The sequence below is a fragment of the Etheostoma cragini genome, chromosome 8 (assembly GCF_013103735.1).
Source record: "Etheostoma cragini isolate CJK2018 chromosome 8, CSU_Ecrag_1.0, whole genome shotgun sequence".
NCBI classification, from domain to species: Eukaryota; Metazoa; Chordata; class Actinopteri; order Perciformes; family Percidae; genus Etheostoma; species Etheostoma cragini.
This window is the reverse complement of record NC_048414.1, coordinates 17,006,393-17,022,899: the sequence shown is the minus strand read 5'-3', so window position 1 is coordinate 17,022,899 and position 16,507 is coordinate 17,006,393. Positions and strand designations below refer to the sequence as shown.

The 16,507-nt window shown below is 41.6% G+C and overlaps 1 long non-coding RNA gene across 1 annotated transcript; it reads right to left on the bottom strand.

Moving 5' to 3' along the window:
• Positions 1 to 3,400: 3,400 nt before the first annotated feature.
• On the bottom strand, positions 3,401 to 16,075 carry LOC117948471. Its single transcript, XR_004657451.1, has 3 exons — positions 15,967 to 16,075; positions 15,524 to 15,528; positions 3,401 to 3,410 (listed from the first exon to the last, which is right to left on the bottom strand). It is a non-coding gene; the product is annotated as an uncharacterized LOC117948471 (long non-coding RNA).
• Between the last annotated feature and the right edge of the window lie 432 nt (positions 16,076 to 16,507).

Below are 16,507 nucleotides of genomic sequence, written 5' to 3'. Positions count from 1 at the left end.
AGCTTATGTGAGTGGTCACGTCTCATCACCTCTCAGACTAAAAACATGAGTGTTCATCAAGACCAGATTTGTTTATATCAGTCACACAGCTCACCCACGCTGTATGTATGTAGAATGTCAGCCCTTCTGACAAATACAAATTCAGCTGCACCAAAATGAACTCAAAGTTGGAAAAGTCTTATGTGCATGAACATGATCTCTGCATGCCAAAACAGCGGTGGACTAGCATGCAACTGGACAAGCACGGCATCTATCAGTGAATTATTTACCGCTCTTAATGTGTGATAGTGCTGCCATATCCTGATTTGGTAAAAACAGGTGGCCTGCTTCCCTCCGTGTTCCTGCAATTCCTGGATTTTGTGTCAACTCTCTCACGTCTATCACAGATAATCTCACAAGCTACTGTAACATACTGGCAGAGTTAAATCCTTCAAATGGCCTAACTGACATTTCCTGTGAACAGTCAGCTCCTGTGAGTCGTGAAGATTTTGTCACTTGCCGGCGCTAACATTTAAGGACCTGAAACAGAAGCTTAACAGAGCAGCATGACTTCACTTGCACAATGTGAGCCCCATAAAGGAAGTCAGTGGGATCCTGCCGTGTCCTGTTATAAGGTGACAGTTATGACACAAGGCAACAAAGAGTCATCATCTGTAATGATTGCTGTGCAAAAAAAAGATAAGAGAGGAATCCACTATTTGCCAACCAGCCGCTAATCAATTGTTCTTGGTCTAAGCCCTACATCAGATCAACTGCATCAATACCTCATCTTTACATGAAATTGATGCACCCTGAAATCCAAACTAAATCAATTTGATTGACATGCCAGTCTCAATGTAAATCTTAACAACACAAGAGTGGAGGATTATTTGAGATTTATTTTTTAATTTGGTCCTCTACAAATCCCAAATTTTGCGCTCATATAGCAGTATCCAAAACCATTAAAAGCAACAAAAAAATACACCACTTTTCAATGTGATTGATTTATTTTTTACAAAAAAAACTCATTTGACAGATGCTTATTTACTCTAAAACTGCTAGCCAGAGCATCTTAGTGTAAATCTATAGAAAGCGTCTTAAAGGGGCAAAACACTAATTGTAAGCATAAGGTTTAGTGTATTTGTCAGGAGGAGTCCCTCTCAGTTTAATAATGTTTCCCTTGGCTCTGGAAGGAGGTTTACAGAGTTATCTCAAGCTTGGCTCGAAACTTACATTTTTAACAAAAAGCATGTGTTACAAACTGAAAGTGTGCTGTTTAAATTAAGGAGGAATGATCTAATGATAGACACTACGAGATACTGAAGGTTTAGGATATTTCTGCCTCTAATGCTAAGGGTTTTCACATTTTACACTACTCCTTCTAAACTCTTATATTTTCTTAGCCACATAACTATATTTAATGGTTTGTTCACTATACTATCCGTGTTAATATTCTCTTATTTTTTCTTTTATCCCCTTTTCTTTTTTCTTATTCTCCTGTAACGCACTTTGTAACGTTTTTCTCAGTGTAATAATTTATTGTATGTCTATTCTATATTTATGTGCCTGTCTGTTGTAGAGTTTTGCTTTATTGTTTATTTCCTTTTAATATGTTTGTGCACCAAACACCAAGGCATATTCCTTGTAGGTGAAAATGTACTTGGCAACAAATCTTATTCTGATTCTGATACAAATACAATATCCATTGAAACACTATGTTTTATAAATATTTTCATTCAACGCATTCTCATTAGTTTAGGCTTTTAATGTGTACACACAGCAATGTTCTCTTTATCAGGTGATCTTTGATCAAAACTTTGCTGCTCGCTTGAAATACTACAGGACAAGAAACAAAGAAAATTAAAGAAAAAAGTGATTGGCTCAAGTGGGACACTGTTCACAACAAATCCTATATGGAAGGTATTTAATCGAATATCTTAAAAGCACGAAACGCTTTTTATCATTGACATTGGAGCAAACAAGGAGTCATGTTGCTACCCTTTCCTGCTAAATAGCAGCTTAAGAAGCCCTCATCTACAGTAGGGAGGATTACAGGATACAGGCAAGAAACAAATGCACTTTCAGAGGCAACCCCCAACCGACACACTGAGGATGCTCTGCTCCTTCAGGCCAGCTGCCACCCAGTGTAGTGTTTGTAGCCAGGAGTCAGTGGGCTGCTGATGTGTGACAACAACAACAGGTGATGGAAGGAGGGATGGGGACAGCAGCTCACCTTTCTCTGTGGTCACTCACTCAGTGTTGGTTCAGGGGCTCCCAGTCCGGTATCCAGGGCCTCTGTGACGGATGGGTACAGCTGAGACGATCCTGATCTAATGAGGGCCGAGTGGGGCACAAAGCTGACCCTGAGGACACCTGACACCCGACAGCCTTCACTGAATGCTTTGTTTTATACTGAGCATTGGATCAGTTGTCCAGACAGTTTATAGGCCTTTCTTTTCTTTTTTTATCAAATATCAGATATCTGGTAGCTAATAATATTGGTTGGTCATTGTTTACATAGACTGCTCCCTCATCCCCGAGACATAAGCAGTGTGCTAAAGCAGCAATCACATTTGATCCACATGTTATCAATTTATAATTCTCGTAATTAGAACAATAAATCAGGGGTGAAGTGAGGGTGAAATGATTTACGTTTTTTTACATGGGGCAATGTGTTAACCAACCTGAAAGAGTTTATAGGAATACTTCACTCTCAAAATGATCATTTTTATATCAATTACTTACCCCGTAATGTATTACTTCAATTCTGCGTTCTTCGGTCAACATGGAGCCATGCAAGAAAAATCGATTCAGGTCAGTTTTAGTGGGAGGTTGTTTGGCACAATGGTCTAACTGCTATTTCAGGAGAATACAAAGTGTGAATTCTGCTTAAACTAAAGAGGGTTTGTTGTTATTTTGCCTGAAAATGGAGGAAAACAAGCATAACATTATGTTATGTCCATCTGTCCTGTTAAAGTTATTTAAGTAAATTACATGATGAATGAAATTATAATGAGACGATGATGAGCAGCCATGGAGAGTAACTTTGTATTTACTCAAAAACTGTGATTTTATGTTTTAAAGTAGTGATAATTGTGCCTTGTATTCATTTTTGGTACTTTATTAAGTTGGGATTTTCCATTTCTAGTCACCAAATAGACTTTGAGTCTAGAGGTTGGAGAGGAAAAGAAATGACAGTGCTTTACAATTTAGTAAACTGTAATTTAATTTACAGTTTCATTATATGAAATTACAGAGTAATTGCATTTAGTGTCAGCTGGACGGCCAGTTGTTTTAACAGCACTGACTGACTTCAGTCCCCCATCAGTGGCATGTTGCTGTGTCTCTGCCAGCTCCAAGCCCAGAAATATACTTCCCATCCATTATCCATCTGGGGCCCCCACTCCCTCCATGTCCATCTCCCTCTCTTTCTCTTTCTCACTCTCTTGCTCTCTCTCTCTCTCTCTCTCTCTCTCTCTCTCACGCACACACATGCACACACACCCACATACACTCCTCTTTCTGCTTGACCATCCAATCAATCCCTCCACCCTCTCAATACACATAAACACACACATGAAGAAAATTATGTCATCTACTTCTGGCATGTTGACATCTTTTTTTATATATTATTATTTTTTGTTTAATATTTGTGTTTAAATATTCATCTCCTGTGTATAATATCTCCACCCAGTTTGTTATTTTAGAATTTCCTAAAAAGGCAAACCCATGAAAAGCAAGATACCAAAATAGAATACAACGTGTAGTTTTAAGTATACTGTATAATGGTAAAATGTTTTCTTAAGTACTCTCAAATGTGCACAGATGTTTCAAACATAATCTTGCAATGTGAATGGGGCTCCAGTTATTGAAAATATGTGAGTTTCTGGTCTAAATTTGGCTTGGGAAGACCAAAAGAATCACTTGAGCATATACGTTGTGGTATCACACTAATATGGGCTAAACACAAACCTTAACCCTAACTGATGACAGAAAGCATCAACAAAATATAAGTATCTCACACTGACATGGCTTTACTTGAAACTTAGTTTGGGGGAACCCGTGTTATGCCAAAAAGAGTAGAGGAAAATTTAGGGGTGTTATGACAAGTTACACTTGTAAATTTCAAAGAGATCTTGCAAAAAAAATGCAGACTTCAATATTTGAACTTCTTTTACACTGAAGAAATATTTCCTGTCACTCAGAGGGGTTGCATAACATTGACCGTTTGAGAAGGACAAACTTGCAAATCCGGATTGTTTCCATTATCACTCCATCTCTCCCTACTCCCCAAACAATAGAAACTCAATAATTTACTCCAAAGTGTACATTTAAATTCTGACACTCTTTAATTTAGCATCCTCACTGTCAGGTGGTGTGTCGTCCGATTCTGAAAAATGTAAAGCATTACATTTTGTGATGATGAGCAGAAATATTTGAGGACATCACATAGAGCATACTGTCAGATGTTGTACACTCAAAATTTGTCTCTTTGTGAGAAGCTAAAATATGATATGAATTTGTACCCAGATAAGTGATCTACTTCCCAATATCTAATTTGTGACACATAAGCATGTATGTGCGAGCCATCAATGGGAGACATTGTGTGTTTTCCAGGCATGTTCAATCTGGGGTTGTTTAGGTCTGGAGTAGTGGAGGTGACTGGGTATCAGGGGTGTTCAGAGAGTGTCAGCTGGTCCATACAGTTGGCCTTCACCATACAACACCTCCACTCCTTCCTCAGCCAACCACCACAGTGAGGAAGTCCCTGGTCTGTTTGGTGCGATTATCAGGACAGCTGGTGCCTGGGCAGCTGCACGGCTGCGGGGTGGCTGGGAAAGAGCTCGTCTCCGGCAAACCCAGGAGGGGCTTCTGCATCTGCTCAGCTGTCGACCCACCCAGCCCCATCCCTCTTCCTTCGTATCCCCCCAGTTCTCTCGTACGCTGTCAGCTGAGAGCAGCAGGAGAGACAGCTGGCCTGTGTTGCCAAGGAGAGAGGAGGGTGAGGGCGTGTTTATATGTGTGTAATGAGTTGGGTGGGGGTAGGCCAAGCAGCAATAACATTGCATTTAAACACATGCACGCATATACACACAGTTTTGATCCTGTTAATTGGCTGCAGTGCTTACTGTAGGTGTCCAGTTTTTTTATTTAAATAGGCTACCTTTATTTTAGACAAGGATGGACATTTTCTAAATTGTATTAGTCAACTAAACAAATAAATTGATCATAGACCAATTGATGGTTACATCCTCGAATCCATGGCCATAATGTTTTACTGCAAGGATGCTCATGCACATCCTAAGTCCTATTGTTAATAGGCGATCACACACACACCATTATATGTATATTTTTTTGTTGTTGCTGTTGTGAGGTTTTCTAGTGCACATGTGTGGAAAATCCACTTCTAACCCGTGATTGTATTATGTGTGGAAGTGCGTGCACATCCACTGTCTATGTGCGTATGAAGTGTGAACAAAGCTGAACAAGTATTGTCTGTGTAACCAAGCTTAATATATGTCATGCCTCTGTGTAATGGAGCCCCATTGTTGTCCAAAAACTAATAAAAATATATCAAGGGGCCAAACTGTTGCAAACCTTACCATAACATGGTACATGTGTCTTATTCCACCGCTAAAAAATGTCCTAAACATATTTACCATCTAACCCTATTGAAGTAATGTTTGCTAAGAACTCCAGTGCCCAGCTGTTTGAAGAAATAATTTAACCTAAAAAAATGTATATATGCATATAAATACATATATATATATGCATATAAATACATATATATGCATATAAATACATATATATATATATATATATATGTGTAAATCATGTTCTAAAAGATTTTCATCTTCAGTGAGAACCAGTGGGGCTTGAGTGCCACAGACAGAGTGGGGAGATGGGAGTATTGAGAGACAGACTAACCAAAGTTTTGGCATCCACATCTATGACACAACTCATCACTAGGTTACTATGATCAACAGACATTGTGGAGGATGAACAGGGTGTGGGGGTGGGGTGGAGGTTGCGTGTTTGGGGGATGGGGGACGGAGGGAGTCTGGGGAGTTTAAATGAGGAGGAGTTGAGGAGGGGAGGAGTCGGAGGAGGGAGGTGGATGTGCTGGAAAGCGGAGTTCCTTTGTCCTCATCTGGCTATACAGGGGTCAGGACCAAACCTCGGTTCAAGAGACAGTGAATTAAAGGGAAACAGGCCGAGCGCGGTGGCCTTGTGTTTATTGTACAAATCTGCGTCAGCATAAGATACTTTTATAAAAATGTATTTTTTATTTACATATGACAAGAAACTGGCCCCAATCATTATATCTTTGGAAATTACATACTGTAGGTACTGAAGACATAACACAAGACATGCATAACCACAGTTGGGAAGGAAACTTTCAAAACATATTCAGTTACAGAATACAGAATACTTGCCCAAAAACTAAATTTGTGAAGTGTTCCTTTACGTTAATAAGTCTGAGTAACGTATTTTGAATACTTGGATTACTTCCACATTGAATTGTACTTTCTAAGTGTAAGAATGCAGTCCTCAAATACTGCTTACTAAACATGACTATTCCGGTGTGTTCTTCTGTTCCAGCTGGCTGAATGTGTACATGAACAAGCAGATAGATTTTTATATTTGTAGTCTCAAACCGCATAGCCTACTACAAAAATCTAACCCCAGTCTTGCTACCACAAGCTAATTCTAGCTATCATTAGCTAGCATGTCAAACAGGCCGGGTCAGCTCCTCTGGGGCTAGTAAATCAGCACATAGGAGAATGTAAAGTCGCATGTCAACTAAGCAGGTAGCTACCTGATACAACTATAAAAAAGCAAGGTGACCAATAAAACTACAGCAAACGATTACCCTTGGCTAATAAAAATAATATGCTGAAAGGAGGTTGGTTGCTGGCAAGCAGAGGTTGCGCCACACAGATATACTTCGTTCTCCCTGTTCTTTCTTTAATGTGAAATAATGCTTGAATTTCCAAGATAGAAACGCATTCCTGCCCTGGCTCTAATGTGCCGGATCCATCTCCACCTCTATCATTCATCACTTAAAAAGCTTATTCTTTCATTTTCACATTGGGGCTTCTGGGAAATGCATGGAGTTGCCTTTATTTATGTAGATTTATTTATTTAGTGAACAAACTTGTGAAACTTGGTTACAACAATGTAACTGTAACGTGATGCAAGTACCCATGATTTCTATTCTGAATACACAACACCAGTACATGTATTCATTTACTCCCCAAAACTGTGCATAATGTGAACACATTTATAAATGACAGTCAGGTGCAGGGAAACAGATGTGTCTATTGTAATAGAACACACAGTAAATAGTACTTTTAGTTTTTGGTCTTTTCTGTTTCAGGGATCAGGTGGAACCTGTAAAAACTAATGCTGTTTTTCTACTGCATGGTGCTTATTTGACTCGCCTCAACTCACCTTTTTTGGTTTCCCATTATGCTAAATAAGTCTCTGCTACCTGCTAACAGGTACTTTTGTAGTACTACCTAAGTCGAGGTTCCAAGCAAGCTGAGGCGATACTAAAAGGGGATATGAAAACCTGCAGACTGCTGATTGGTTGGAGAGAATCATAACTATTCATTGCTAGCAATAGACAGGAGGTGTCCTGAACAAACCTGCCTTGTATAAATAGTTTAGCCAGCGTTTGTTTTTCGCTGCCTCCAGCTTCTTTTGAAGCTAAAGTTGTGTTCTGGCTGTAGCAACAGCCTCGTGCAGAGAATCAAAAGCAAGGCACCTTCAATGTTGTGTGTGTTTGTCACTTTAGGTCACGGCAGTTTCCTGCTACGATGACCAGCCACCGCTCGCCTCATGAGGCGGTACTAATCTGCAGAGGAAAAAACGTGACGGGTCAAGTCGAGCTGAGCTGAGTCGAGCAGGTATCATGTAATGGAAAAACGCCAGAACTAATAACTTTTTAAGTCATGTAGCATACGTGGTAAATGATTTCAGACAACAATGATGAATTGAGATTACACAATACATTTGTCTGGGACAAGTGTCAGATTAGGCGATTGTGGTCATTAATTGTGGCCGTATCGTGACTGAGAGACATGAAAGACTACACATTGGTTCACAACCAATCAAAGTTTGCCGTCTTCCACAATGAAGAAAGAAGGTGCTAATCAAAAGAGAAGAAGGTGCTGGTGCTGTGTGTTCAGAAAAAAGAAAAAAAACGACTGTGATCTTTTTCACAATTCCACCTGCAGCACCAACAACATCATTTCTCTTTCGCTTCGCCATGTTTATGGTTTTGGGTGGAAGAGCGCTTTATGTTCCCATTGGTTAAAGTCATGGTCATGCCGGAAAACTTTGTAGAAAATTCTGCCATGCTAGTGTTTTCGTCGAGATGGTGTTATTATAAACCCCACTGTTTAACTTGGCAAGACCCGCCCAGTGTATGATCTGAGTGGTGGCCGATGGTAGAGGTCAGGTATTGGGAATATTTTATCCCATTGGTAAGGGGATTGGGATAGGACCTGAATGTGCAAGCATAGACGTCTGGCCCATCCTAGAACAATCCTAGAATCCAAGCTACACAGAGCGGGTCTTGCCAAAGAAACAATGTGATCTATTATAACTTGCTGGAAAGTTGTCACGCGTCCTAGATGCGCTGTTGGTTGTCATCTACTAGGGATAACATGACAAAATGATCAATTACCGTGCTGAACGCCCATTGTTGTTCCTGATCCAACCTGGACTATCATCGGGTTTAAATCATGTAGTCTGAACCCTGCATAAATTAGAGCTAAAGTGACAACTCAAATAATTGATTGGTCAACTGGGAGAAAATTGATCAGAAACTATTTTTACATATAATTCAGTAATTATTTAAGTATTTTCTGCTCAAATTCAATTTGGCCTGTCAGTTGCACAAAACAAGACATTTAAAAAAAGGTCAGTTTTTTTTTATACACCTTCTGACACTTAATAGCAAATAATCTCCAGATCAATCAATGGTAAAAATAATTTTGAATTGCATCCCTAATGAAAATAACAACCAATGCACTTTTTAAAGAAACGCATGCATACATGAAAAGCATGATTATGTGTCTTTACGTGCGCTGAATTAGGAGAAAACACACGGCTTAGGCAACTTCACTGCATCCTCAGGGTTAAAAAAATAAAGCCTTTGCTTCAGCGGGGAGAGTTGATGATAAGGAGGGAGGAGGGGGAGGGGGGTGGAGGATGAGAGCTATACATATCCATCTGTCTGAGAAATAAAGCACAGTTCATCTCCGCTGTTATCCAGCCATGGTTTCATCTATGTGGCTACAGCCCATCTGTTCCAAGTATGAAAGGTCGCTGGTGACTATTGATCCCTTATTGATTCCATGAATTATTTAATGACCACCAAGGTCAATTAATTAACCATTTGCTGGGTGTTTTAATTGCCCTGGGCTAATTTAAGCCTGCTGATTAATTCTGGGTCCCCGGTGGTGGAAATGTACCTCACTGTCAATGGTGGGATTAAGAGCACAACAATGGATGACAGATGACTGACAGAGCACTGAGTGGCTTTGGAAAGCTGTTTCGATGTTTGAATTGTATGTTTTAATGAACCTATTGTGATAATAGACTCGATGAACTGACCATATTGCCATCATTTATACCACTGAAACATATTGATCAATTTTTTAGTTATTTGTGTGAGGTCAACCTTGTCAAAGAACCAAGACTCAGAGGCTATAAAGTAAATAGCATATAAATGTTACAGGGATGTGAGGCTAAAACTGTTTATTCAGACACTCCATGGGTTGGGGGGGGGGGGGGGGGGGGGGGGGGGGGGGGGGGGGGGGGGGGGGGGGGGGGGGGGTACGGTGCCAGGTGGCAGTGCCCAGGTGTTAGGGAGGTGAGCTTATTTTCTTTTTTAAATAAGGAAACCCAATTTGACAACGTAATACACATCACATCATGCATGCCGGAAGCTCATTCTTAAGAGCACAACTTAACGCTTTAGTGCTTTAGAAAATGTGTCATCCAGCAACTTTTGCACACAGAAAATCAAGCAAAGGGAATAGCCTCTTCTGAAGAGTCCACCTTTGTTTTTAAATCCTCCCTGTCGTCCTTGGTTACAAGCAAATGCATGGAGGGAGGTGGGGTCGGTGAGCGATCACGGAAGGCTTGAAGGCTTGGAACAGTTTTGTTGTCATTACTTAGAATTCCTGATGGGGGAGATGGAAACCACACACTATAGTTTGAATGCTTATGTTTGCAGTAGCATGGATCCTAGCCTATTTTCCACACCTTGCTAAAATTAAAACCCTTACATTCACCAATTATCAACATTTTATTTGGAGACCTAAAGAACCTGCTTGTGCAGGAGAATGTGTGCGCTCAACTATGGCAGGTACAGTAGGTCAAAGGGGGCAACAATTTTAACCTTAACCTTAGGGGTTTGATTAAAATTTTCTGATTGTCTACTGGTTCATTTTTGTGCTTCGTCTAACTGTTTTTGATATCTCTGTGGTCCCACATTTCCCAGTGAGTCCAAGGTTACTAATAGAAATGAAGGTCCCTCTCCTGTCCGTGTGTCAGGTGTCGGTTCTTTCCTGCAGACTGCTGATTAATGTCAGTGTTTGGTGACGTCAGTGCCACTCAGTCAATGTTATCAAAGACAGGCCTCTACTATCAGCCCTCTTGGACAGCGAGAGAGTCCTGCAGTCTGTGTGAGTGTGTATGTGTGTGAGATTGCGCAAGGCTGTGTGTTAACTATTAATCTCTTTGTAGTTAATGGTTCATCAGTATTCCCTGTGTTTGATTTAAAATGAAAAGTCTATCAATTTTGTTTTTGTCTAAAAACTGCAAACTGGAAACATGTTCTTACACCTCATTACAGGCTAATGAAAACCTATAACTATTGTTCCACTAGGGACATTTTCTTTCTGATCTTAGCAATCATTTTGAATATTTTTGCATTATTTGCATCTTATTTTAGAATGAAATCGATGTAACCAACTTTGATTAATGAGAATAGTTAGCTGTAGTGCAGGTATGAATAGGATAAAATGATGAATGTTTAAGTACAAAGAAATGCTAATAATAAGAAATTACATACATGATAAACAGCTGGTGTGATGTGAATACAGAGAGTACACTTTAGATATGATATGTAATGTCTAGACAGTGGTATAAATATGAACAATCTATGGGTCAGTATATACAGTATGGACAGTAGCATAAAGTATGCAGGTATGTGAGAGCGTGCAGTGTAAATATACTGTAAGTGGACATTTTTGTATTAGACCTACAAAAAGATATTTTAAAATTTTGTAAAGATTATAAAGATGCTATTCCTCTTTTAGTGAAATATTTGTTTACTTGTTTCTTTTAAATTGTCTTGTAATCTCTTTTGTAATCCTCACCTCTATTCTTTACTTACCAATGTGCTCTTTGGGATGATTAAAGCCCACAAAATTATATGTTTGTGTTTTTTTCCTGCAGAAGATGACCTATTTTTCCAAGACAAACTCCACTGTAACATGTCATAGTTCAAATGTGCTTGTTGATAATACAGTAATCCTGGCAGTTACTCCGCAAAATCACTGAACGTTGTAAATCCGGTTTGACAATTGAATGGTCATGTTTTGACCATTCTCACCAGCAGGAGGCGAGGTTAGCCTGCTTGAGATTCTGCTGGAATTTAAAGCTTGTATCCCTCCAACACAGCATGCGCTAACTGTAATGTGACTCTTTACAAAGTGCTATTGCTTATATCTAGTTTTGGAGAATTTAACAAAATACCAACTAACATTCAACAATTAAAAGTTTATTTTATTTTACAATGAATCGCTTGCTGGCAAATGTTTGGAAGAACTTTATCATATCTGTAAATGGCATGTGCCAGTGTTTATTTTACTGTTGTACTGCAAAAGGGTTCACATTCACCTGATAGAATTACGATTAAGATTACTGTAAGTTACAGTAAAATAGGTTATTTCCTGCTTTGTCTTCGGATAAGTTCCAGCAGGAACTGATCTTGAATGTCTCCCCCACTAAACAACTGCAGAAATCACAAGATCATGTTTTCATAGCGCTTACAGTAAATATTATTACAATGCAGCAGGTAAGTCTAGTTTGGCATTTTTACAGTGCTTAGACCTGATTGGTGTGTCTACAATTCAGCAATCATGTGCTTGCATACCTGATGGCTATGTTTCACAGATTGGCTCAAAGGTGTGGTTATTTGAGTGACATCATGTGTCTAGTGTGTTTAGTGTTTTGAAAAAAAGTGTGATGCTGACATTTTGCTTATAGTGGTGCACATCTGGGCTAACGTTTTCCTCATTGAGTGTAAGGTTTTGATAACTGTGTAATACTTTTGATTTCAGTGTGTAAGCAATCGGCAAAAACTGCAACCTAGTCTGTAAACATGTGTGAGTAGGATACACACAAATACACACAGACTACAAGCCAACCTCAGTCTAGCAACCCAACTCTTGTCAGCCGTCAGCCACACCCTTGTTGGAGAGAACTGCTTCTTTGTTTGGATGTGTGTGAGTGTCTGTGTGTGCATGCATAGATTGTGTGTGGATGGCATCGGTGAAAGGCCACTCTGTGCAAAATGGTGACTGTGCTCCTGTTTTGGTAGCACTTTTCATACTTGATGTGAAGTTAATGGGGTTCATTTCCTGAACCCTGTGTGTGTGTGTGTAATCACCTTGTAAGTGAGGTGATTACAAAGAGCACCAAGCACTATTGTACAGTCAGCGGCGAACACACAGTGTTAAGGCAATGAACCTGATTTGTTTTTTGACGGGAGCTTAAAGAGATCAGGCTCACTTTGTGTATGTGTTTGTGTGTGTGTGTGTGTGTGTGTGTTTGTGTGTGTGTGTGTGTGTGTGTGTGTGTGTGTGTGTGTGTCTGTGTGTGTGTGTCTGTGTGTGCGTGTGTGTGTGTGTGTTTGTGTGTTTGTGCATTTCTATCTTTGGAGCATGAGTTTTGACCTTGAGAGTAAGTACATTTTTGGCTCATCTCTTCAAAGGGCTGTTTGAATGTTTAGACTAGCATTAAGGTTAGAAATGGGTTTGGGTTAAAGTTAAGGTTAAAATTAAGGTAAGACAGGCAATCGTTGTTGGGTTTTGATTTGGATCAAGTGAAGATGTGTTATTATCTGCTATGTCTTTGGATGAATTTCAGCAGAAGCTGATCTTTTTTGGCTCCCCAACTAAACAACTGCAAAAAACATAAAATCACATCAACGAATGCAAAGAAAATCACAGCAACAAATCACTGCCCCTCATTCCAATTAATTCATAGGTTTCAATTTATGTAATGTGGTACTAACCATGGGGTGAATATTAATTTCCTTGAAAGGACTTCTCTATATTAAAACCCTAGTTAATAATTGTTCACTATTCCTTGATCATTGGAAAATGCTTTTTTGTATACTGAAGGCTAAATTGTGAACTTGCCTGAAGACAAATTTCGTAGCTGCACTGCTATGCAATGACTAATGGTTACACTAGCAAATCATTGGAAATAAATCCGTTGAACCAAAAGGGCAATATGTCTATTTTTCCTCAAATTAAGCTATATCAACGTCACCATATTTTGTTGTGTTACTTTTTCTAATGTGTTACAAACACCAGAAGGGGGCAGTGGAGGCCCATTTCCTCCCTGTCATAGTGCAAAAAGCTTGTGGAGAAACACTTGAGATAAATCTGAGTTTATCTCTCTCTCTCTCTCACACACACACACACACACACACACACACACACACACACACACACACACACACTAGTTGCAGATTGCTGGAGGGGCTGCTGCTTCAGAGATGCACTTTCCCATTGAGGAGTTGAAGGTCAAATGTTTCCTCATATTGTCTCACAACTGTGCTAACAGCATGCTCACACATAAACCGCTGTCCAGTACTGCAATGTGTGTCTGTGTGTGTGTGTGTGTGTGTGTGTGTGTGTGTGTGTGCGTGTGTTCAAGGAAGAGAATGTAAAAAGAGTGAGTTTGGAAAGAGTGAGTAGGGGTTGAAAGTAAAAGTAGCCCTAAGGCAGCATTACTTCAGAGAATGATAAAGATTTCAAGATTGCAAGGGGTTATGGCCAGATGTTGACTGACACAACCTCCATCCATCCAGCCATCTTTATCCGCTTATCTGGTATCGGGTCGCGGGGGCAGCCGCTCCAGGAGGGAACCCCAAACTTACCTTTCCCGACCCACATCAACCAGTTCCAACTGGGGGATCCCGAGGCGTTCCCAGGCCAGGTTGGAGATATAATCTCTCCACCTAGTCCTGGGTCTTCCCCAAGGCCTCCCAGCTGGAAGTGCCTGGAACACCTCAACAGGGAGATGCCCAGGAGGCATCTTTACCAGATGCCTAAACAACCTCAACTGGCTCCTTTCGATGTGAAGGAGCAGCGGCTCTACTCCGGGGTCCTCTCGGATGACTGAGCTTCTTACCCTATTTTCAAGGGAGATGCCAGCAACCTTCCTGAGGAAACCCATTTTGACCGCAAACCCATTTTTCATCACAACGGTGGGATAAACTGAATGTAATACCACACACACTGAGCTGATTCTCCGACCAATCTCCTGCCCCGTGGTTGCCTTGCTCGCGACCAAGAACCCAAGGTATTTAAACTCCTTCACTTGGGGTAAGGACTCATTCCCTACCTGAAGAAGGCACTCCATTGATTTCCTGCTAAGAACCATGGCCTCAGATTTAGAGGTGCTGATCCTCATCCCAGCCACTTTTCCCTCGGCTGCAAACCAATCCAGTGAGTGCTGAAGGTCACAGGCCAATGATGCCATCCGGACCACATCATCTGCAAAAAGCAGCAATGAGATCCCCAATCCACTGAACTGCAACCCCTCCCCACCCCTACTACGCCTCAATGTCAAGTCCATAAATAACACAAACAGGATTGGTGACAAAGCGCAGCACTCACCTGGAACAAGTCCGACTTACTGCTGAGAACCCGAACACAGCTCTTGCTTTGGTCATCCAGAGATTAGATGACCCTGAGAAGGAACCCCCGCACCCCTTACTCCCGAAGCACCTCCCACAGTATTTCCCAGGGGACCCAATCATCCGCTTTCTCCAGATCCACCAAACACATGTAGACTGGCTGGGCATACTCCCAGGTTCCCTCCAGGATCCTTGCGAGAGTGAAGATCTGATCCGTTGTTCCACGACCCGGACAAAATCCGCATTGTTCCTCTTCAACCCGAGGTTTGACTATCGGCCGAACCCTCTTTTCCAGCACCTTGGAGTAGACTTTACCAGGGAGGCTGAGAAGTGTGATACCCCTATAATCCCCCCTCATCCTCCAGCTCTGCCTCTACCACAGAGGACGTGTCAGCTGGATTTAGGAGTTTCTCAAAGTGCTCCTTCCACCGCTCTATAACCTCCTCAGTTGAGGTCAACAATGTCCAATCCTTACTGCACACAGCTTGGATGATTCCCTGCTTCCCCCTCCTGAGGTGGACGGTTTTCCAGAAGCACCTTGTTGCCGACCAAAAGTCCTTCTCCATGTCTTCTCCAAACTTCTACCACACCCGCTGTTTTGCCTCTGTCACAGCGGAGGCTGCAGTCCTTCGGGCCCATCAGTATCTTGCAACTGCCTCCGGAGTCCTTTGGGATAGCCTTTAACATAACCCGGAAAGACTCCTTCTTCAGTCGGACGGCTTCCCTGACCACCGGTGTCCACCAGGGTGTTTATGGGTTTCAGCCCCTTGAGGCACCGAAGACCCTGAGACTACAGCTCCCCGCCACAGCTGAAGCAATGGAAACTTTGAACGTTGTCCACTCAGGTTCCATGCCCCCAGCCTCCACAGGGATGCCTGTAAAGCCGGAGGGGTGAGTTAAAAGTCCGTCGGACAGTGGCCTCCTCCAGACATTTCCAATTTACCCGCACTTCCTGTTTGGGCTTACCAGGTCTGTTCAAAATCCTCCCCCATCCCCTGACCCAACTCACCACCAGATGGTGATCAGTTGACAGCTGTCCAAAACATATGGCCTCAGATCAGACGAAACAATTATAAAATCGATCATTGATCTTTGGCCTAGGGGAATCTGGTACCACGTACACTTATGAGCATCCCTATGTTCAAACATGGTGTTTGTTACGGACAATCCATGACTAGCACAGAAGTTCAACAACAGACAACCACTCTGGTTTAGATCAGGGAGGCCGTTCCTCCCAATCACGCCTCTCCAAGTATCTCCACATGTGCGTTGAAGTCCCCCAGCAGAACTATGGAGTCCCCCACTGGAGCCCCATTCAGAACTCAATTCAAGGTCACCAAGAAGGCAGAATACTCCAAACTCTTGTTTGGTCCATGTGCACAAACAACAGTTGGAGTTTTCCCCCCCATCACCCGCAGGCGTGGGGAGGCAACCCTCTCGTCCACAGGGGTAAACTCCAACGCAGTGGCGCTCACCTGGGGGCTTGTGAGTATGACACACCCGCTTGGCGCCTCACACCCTGAGCAACTCCTGAGTAGGACAGAGTCCAACCCTTATCCAGGAGTATGGTTC